The sequence below is a fragment of the Mesoplodon mirus genome (genome assembly GCF_964341445.2).
Source record: "Mesoplodon mirus genome assembly, chromosome: 18".
Lineage (NCBI taxonomy): Eukaryota > Metazoa > Chordata > Mammalia > Artiodactyla > Ziphiidae > Mesoplodon > Mesoplodon mirus.
Window position 1 is genome coordinate 9,079,165 of NC_138994.1, and position 7,554 is coordinate 9,086,718.

The 7,554-nt window shown below is 42.0% G+C and overlaps 1 protein-coding gene across 2 annotated transcripts in view; it reads right to left on the bottom strand.

The window, feature by feature from the left end:
* Positions 1-4,479, bottom strand: part of KANSL1 (KAT8 regulatory NSL complex subunit 1) — a 174,610-nt gene extending 170,131 nt beyond the window's left edge. Inside the window, exons 1-2 of one of the 2 annotated variants that reach the window (XM_082603434.1) lie at positions 4,458-4,479; positions 3,258-3,396 (exon numbers count right to left, since the gene is read on the bottom strand). The gene's annotated coding sequence lies outside the window, so the exon portion shown is untranslated. The remainder of the gene's footprint in view (positions 1-3,257; positions 3,397-4,457) is intronic. The other variant, XM_082603432.1, reaches the window with a different exon arrangement.
* Positions 4,480-7,554: the final 3,075 nt, after the last annotated feature.

The following is a 7,554-nucleotide window of genomic DNA, read 5'->3' on the forward strand; positions in this document are numbered from 1 at the left end:
AAGTGAAATTTTTTAATGCCTGACCTTGCAATTCAATACTAGAAATATAAACCTATAAATTTGAAATTCTTCAAGATCCCAGGAGAAAATGTGCCCTAGGTTACAGTACCCTTTATATATGCATCCCTTCAACCACTGTTCAAGAGCTATCTGCCCTCTCATTTGTGGCCCCTTGACATTTCTCTGACTTCCAGACACAGAAGAAGAAAAGATGTAAGGATTGAAAAGTTTTTTTAAAATTTTTTGTATTTTTTGATTTTGATACAAACATCAGAAAGTGTGAAAAAAATACAATACAGCGAGAAGCCTCCTTCCCACTCTGTCCTCTGCCTGCCCAGTTTCTAGACTTAACAGGTAACCGATGTCACCATTTTCTTGTTTATTCTTCTGAAGTGTTTTTTTATGCATATACAACAAGCCAAACTTTCTTTTCTCCCTTCTTTCTTTTCGAAAAACACAAAGGGTAACATATCATACACACTTTTCTGCATCTTGCTTTTATCGCCTAACCGTTTATCTTGGAGATCTTTCCATATCCTATTGAATCATATTTCAATTATGTCCTTTTGTTTGTCGAGAATACTTTTTACTTGCTTTCATCACAGTTCAGTCTAGCACACAAGGCACTAGCACACAGGCAACCAGCAGTCCCTGAGAGCTACCTGAGACAACTGATGGTAGCACCATATCACACACCAAAGACCTTGTATCTTCTTCTCTCCATCTCATCTTCACTTTCATCTTTTCTCCAACTCGCCCAATTCTCCTCCTCCTCATCGCTGTTCTTCTCCCATCTCACACATACCCTAACCCCGACAACTGTACATAAAAGCACCAAACATCACTGATACTGCTTAGTCATGGCTAGCAATAAAAAAGCTGCAGACCCCTGATGTAGAGAAAGGGGTAAATAACTCCATGGGAACTAATTAACAAGAGTGCCTTAGGGACTTCCCTGGTGGTCCAGTGGATAAGACTCCTCACTCCCAATGCAGGGGGCCCAGGTTCTATCCCTGGTCGGAGAACTAGATCCTGCATGCATGTCACAACTAAGAGTCCGAGGGCCACAACTAAGACCCGGAGCAACCGAAATAAATAAATTTTTTTTTTTTTTTTTTTTTTAAAGAGTGCCTTAAATTGAGGAGTTTTTGTTTGGAGTTATTTTTCCTTTGTTATTTATGTTTCTTTTTGTACTTTGATTCTTGAAAAGGGTGAGTATTGGCACTATTTTCTATAAGCCTGGGAAAAGAAATAAGCACATACTGAGATCTAAAGTTTAAGTAATGCCTTACAGAACTAGAGTTCATTCTGAAATAAGATAATCAGAAACAAAGTGTAAGAACTATAGAAAATAAATATTTTGGCTCCAAAGTATACATTTTAATTAGCCTAACTTTTTTTTTTGACTTAAAAATAAGCAGTTGCAATCTGAAAACACATCTCAGAAACATTTTAAAGGTATTCACAAATGAAAAAGAGAAAGAGGTTCCCTCTCTCTTTTTTATTTTCCATCCTGCAAATTCAATGCTATCCTTTTCCCATCCCCCCCAAAAAAGTGCCTTTTTCCCCTGCCCAGATCAAACACTACAGTTTTTAAGGTTTTTTTTTAAGTCATAAAAGGAGGAGGAAAATGTTAGCAAATAAAAAATTTGTTTAGACTCAGAAGAGGTCTTCCATTGATCAAAGGGTGAAATTAAGGTAGTCACATAACTATATTCTTAAGTAGTTAACAGGTGGTAACACACAGTATGGAGTACTGACTTCGCTCTGTATTCCTGTCATTCCAGAGGGCTTTGGTGCAACTTCAAGGGTTAGTGTAGAACTTGCCCAGGTTCAGAGATTTAGAGGTAAAATGTCATATATATAGATATATCTATATCTATAGATATATAGATATATAGATATTAAAAAGCAGGACTCTATGTATCTAATCCATTAGTTGAAACTGTAAAATAAAAATCTAATATATTGATCCCCAGTTCCTTGGGTTTCTATGGAACTAGAACCTGCGGATATTCCCTTGCCTGATTCCTAAAGACAACAAATGCCGCCAGGTCATGGCACTAAACACTCAATACCAAAGAGAAATATTCTTGTACAAGGTCCTCCAGTTCCTATAGGTTCAGGACTTCTGGCTGGGTTTCCCTCCAACTCTACAGGGAGACTGGCTAGAAAAACTGTGTCTCTCTGGCTTCCTTTATACTAATATAAGCACTCCTCATCCAACAATAGCAGCTGGAACATAAATGAAGATGAGAACTCAGTCTACATTTACCTAAAGATTTCCCACAATCCAAATATTTAGTTTACACAGCCTGCATTAATATCTGATTTATTCACTGCATTAATTTGGAATTCTACAGGACAGATTACCAGACAACAATCTTAACTACACTAGTATTTAGCTCTGAAGGAAGCAACCTGTGCCACCCCACGAAGCTGGTGGGGGGCTTCCATCACTCCTTATCTTTCCCCATCCTTCCTCCCATTTTCCTCCCTACGTGTATCTGAAGCTTTGTCCTAATGGAGACATATATGTACAAGAACTTGAAGTAGCCAAGAGACTGGAGAACCACCACATCACTGAGAGCTCTTTCATGTAAAGATTATCTGCCCACTCTGCCCCCAAAGAGGTGCGCCTTGTGAGATGAAACACGGCACAGAGTGCTACCTGTTGAGAAAAATGGTGTAAATTCGCATGCAAAGGACCAGGGAGTAGCAGGAGAACTCTCCCACAGAGATAGACACATAAACTAACAGGTCTTAGAATGTTCTAACATACTAAATGAAGTTTCAGAGTAAATAAGTGGCTAGTGACACATCTTGTGTGACACATGAATCAGCTACAGACTTGCAAGAGTGGGACACACCCCAGCACCTATGACACTGAAGCGCCTGTCTGAAGGCGGACCTGGCTGTCTGAGTTGCCAATCCATCCCACTGAGAGTGGAGCAGAACCTGACAACTACGCGGCTTGTCACAATTTAAAGTTAAAAAAGAAACACATCATTTTCATGGAAATTAGTTTAAGAACTTCATTAATATTTTAACACCAATAATTAAGAACAGTAGCAACACAGAGCGAGGAGTAACTAATCAGTCCTAGGAAGCAAACACAACAGTTTTTTTGAGGGGAAAGGAATGTCGGGTAAGAGGGTTGAAGAACTGCAAATTCAAGAACAAGAAAATCCTCAACTGTAAAGAAAAAGAAATAATATGACGCCTTTAATTAAAAAAAAAAAAACAACACATCTTACCTTAAGAAGCATCCAAATAGCATTCATAGTGTCGGGAATAGTTCAGACAATACTCAGAAATGAGCAGGAAGGTAGTCTTAGTAATACCCCAGTCACCAAGGATGAGCAGGTAGGAAAATCTTTTGTTTCAAGAAGGTATCTGAAAAAGAGAACTTTCATTTAGACTAAAAATAATCAAGAATAAGCAAATTAAAAAGAAAAAGCAAATAGTTTAAGCTATCTGGACAGAGATCTGAAGTACTGTTTGCCTCACCATCTTAAAAAGATGTAGAAAATACCATCCCTTTTGGAAAAGGACAAATGTGTGAGGTATAGGTATCTCCATACGTATGTAGAGATATATTTTTCTATAAAATTGGATTAAATGTATAACACGTAGTTTAGATAATATAAAATTGCTTATCAAATAATTAGAAAGCCAAAACCATTTTTCCCAGATAGAAAAATGATTATCCAGGGTACTTCATAAACACTATTAAAAAATGATTTAACTGATCACCTAAAAAAGCCCCTTGCCACGTTTAGTTTTATTTAATAAATTAAAACCTCTCTGATCATTCTGATTGTCCTAAATTTTCTTGAGTTTAAGTTGCAGAGCCCATTCTACATGAAAAGTAAAATCCATTCTTGACTGAAGTGCTACAAACAAATAAAAGACTCTTCTTTCCTAGAGATCTTTAAAAGCAAACCAAACGACTTAATTTTGAGGATGGGAGGGAGGCAAGTTTGTCTGGAGGTAGGAGGATGGATTAAATGACCTCTTGTAGGATCCTTGCCCACGTCCTAGGCCTGAATGAAAATTCCAGCTTAACCAGTTACTGCTTCGCTTAAAATGGAGGCTTGACCGAGTAGGGACAAAAATAACAGCACCCACCTCTGTAAAATAAATTTCAAAAAATTCAAAGAATATACAGTACCCTCATTTTTAAGAAAAATTAAAAATAAAAACCTCTGGAGTGTATTTGTTCTTCCTATGCGTTTGTCACTTCGGCTTCGAAGACTTGGCATCACTTTCCTTACCGCTCGTCGGATTTTTTTGGGGGGGGCGAAGGTAGAGGGGAGTTTGACTCTTGACCCAAGTCTCGGGAAGGCTTAAGAGCCCCTCCATGATCCCCACCGCAAAAACCAAGGGGCGAAGAGAAAGGGGAGAGCCCGAGTTCCCACCCCTCCCCCCACCCCGGACCCCAGTCCCAAACCTACCCCCTTTCCCACAGTGGGGCGACTCCTTCTGCCCCAAACCCATTGTTAGGGAGGGGGCGAAAGGGAGAGGGGGCTCATGGCAGGGGCGCCTGCGGCCGCTGCCCCGGCTCGCTTCAGGAGGGGGCGGCCCGAGGGATGCAGCTTCCCTTCCTCTCCGCGTCGGTCCGTCCCACCTCGGCTCGGCCTGGCGCCCCGGGCTCTGCTAGGCGCCCCCGGCCCCGGGCCCGGCCCAGCCCGCCCCCAGAGCAACAGGCCCCCAGCCCCTCTGCCCGCAACCAGGGGCCCAGGCCGGCGGGTGGGCGCCGGGCGGGGGTCCCTGTGCCCCACACACGCGTCCCCGCTCCCCCAGCCCAGCCGCTTCCAGGGCCCTCGGCGGCGCCCGCTCCCCGGGCCCGTCGGCCCCCCGCCTCCTGGCCGGGCCGCCCCCCAGGGTTCCCGCGGTCGGGGCCGCCTACCCTTCCCCACCATCACCCCTACCGACTCGTGCCCCCACCCCCCTCGGGCACCAGTGCCAACGGCGGCTCCCCCGGCCCCGGACCTACCTGCACGGCTCAACCAAGCCTAGAAGTGGGGGCGGGGAATCTTCCGCCCTCCTATGTCTCTCATTGGCCCTTCCGGGGAACATCGGGAGCGCCATTGGCTGATGGAAGATGTCGGTCAGAGCGGTGGGGCGGGACAGAAGCGGAGAGGGATGCTGGTGCCTCGGCGTCTCTGTCTCTGGGTATCTCTCTGTCTCTGTCTCGGCTCTTGGAAATGAGAGACATTTGGATGAGAGGACTGGAAAGGGGCCTCAGGTGGAAGGAATAGAAATATGAATCCTGGCAGAGCTTCCCACCAGTCTGCCACTCCGAACCCCCTACCTAAGTCCCCTTGAGATCCTCTTACCCATCACCCCCAACCCCGGCCCCTCACCCTTGTAGGTTCTTCATCCAGGAAGCGATGTGATGAAAACTCGGGGCCGGAAGGCCACAGAGGGAGATTTCACATAGGTATATAAAATATACACATACAAATACTTATATATAAAGTCAACCAGATATATGGTCACTAGGGCCTGGAGAGGGAAGGGCACACATCTCACAGGCAAGGAAGGACTTGAGATATAGCCAAAATAAGAAAGAATCAAAAATCACTCTAAGAGCTGAAAACAGTGGTTTCTTCCTAGGAGGGGAGCTGAGGCGACCAGGTGGGAGGAAGACTTACAGTTCACTGTATACCCTTTTGTATCTTTTGATTTTAGTACCATTCACAAAGATTCCCATTTTTTGAATTTAATTAGCTTAAATTTAAAAATAATTCTAAGGTTGCAAAAACAGGGGGACAGATAAGATGGTCGTCCAGGCAAAGTGGGACAACATGCAGATTTAGAGAGGAATTTTAGTTTTTAATATGTTCAGTTCCAGATACCAGTGGTAAACCAAGTAGAGGTGTCCCAGAGGCAAGTGGAGTTAGGAAACTTGGGAGAGGGTGGACTAGGGGAGATTTGGAGTTCTCCATCTAAATATGGTGATCAGTGACATGCTAAAGGATAAACTCCCCATAGAAATGGAAAAAGACACCCACAGTAAGGTCAGAAGCGTGAAAAGAAACAGAAAGAGGGTCAGTGAGACAAGAAGAACAGAATAATGAAAAGGTATGAAAGTTAAGGGAGGAAGGGTCTCTGGAAAAATAAAATAATAAAACTATGAGAACCTCACAGGTCTTACGACTCACTTCAGGGACCCTCTTTAGGCTCATTCAATAAGAATGAAAACTTGCTGTACACCTGAAACTAACACAACATTGTAAATCAATTATACTTCCATTTTTAAAAAGCTTTTTAATTAAAAAACAAAAAGAATGAAAGCCAAGAGAATACTCAAAAAGCAGAGTTCTTAACTTTTTCATACATGCACCCTTCTCAGAATGTTTGACAAATATACACAGAAATTCAAAGGAAACCAATTACATTAAAATACAATTTTCAAGATATTTTTTAAAGTGTAACATAGCAATATATGTGCTTTGTATTAAATCTATTAAATAATAAGATCTAGTGGCAGGCCTAATGACCACCATAATTTTGAGGTGGTAAATGAGTAAAAATAATATTTCAAGATATCCACAACTGTCATATAATAGGAAAATACCTGTGATTTCTATTGGTGACAAGATCACAGGTACTGCTAATACTACTTGGTTTGTTATCTCCATTCATAATTGAAGGAAATACTAATTTCCTGTTTTTAATTTTCTGTTAGACTTTTGCAAAATTACAGGCATATTCCCTTTTCCGGATCCAAGTTCGTGGATTTCCTAATCTACGGACCCCAGGTTAAGAAATCCTATCGGCAAGAAATCATTCTCCCCCTACCCACATAGGGATGTGACCCTGCTTCCCCCACCCCCATCTCTGTCTCTCTCTTACCCTTCCCCACTTGCTCCAAGCACCCTCTGGTCCCAGTCCTGCCTGCAGATGTCTGACGGCTCTGTGACACTAAGAACAGGGGTGATGAATGAGGGTTGGAGGAAAGATATATATACACCCCTTATCTGTCTTCAAAGAAAAAAGAGAAAGCTCCGAGGTGTATTGCAGATCCGAAAAGATGGGGAAGAGGAGCCCAGGATGGGGCATCATTCACTACCAAGAGAGAAAACAAATTATAAAAAGAAAACATCTTTATCAGTTAAGTAGGAATCTTTTCTCTGAGTTTATTAATATTGCTCAAATCAGCCCTAGAGAACATCTGCAATTCAGTATCTTATTTCATAAATCTGTAAAATTGGGAAAAAACAGTAACTACCTCCTAGGGGTTTTGTAAGGATTAAATTAGTTAATACATACAATGGATTTAAAATAGTGCCTGACACAGGCTAAACACTCAGTTTTTAACTATCTTTATTATTATATTAGGCATGCTGCTTTCCAGCGCATTCCATGAAAATTTCTGGTAAGATTATCCGTATTAATGACATATATAGTAGCAAACTGAGTGCTAAGAAGGTTAGCCCAGAACTCTTGCTTTTCATTTAAATGCTTCAAAGTTAGAATACTACATTTTTTCCAGGTACATTTTCATTCCTCTATGGGGGAATAACATCAGTGTCTCTTTAAAGG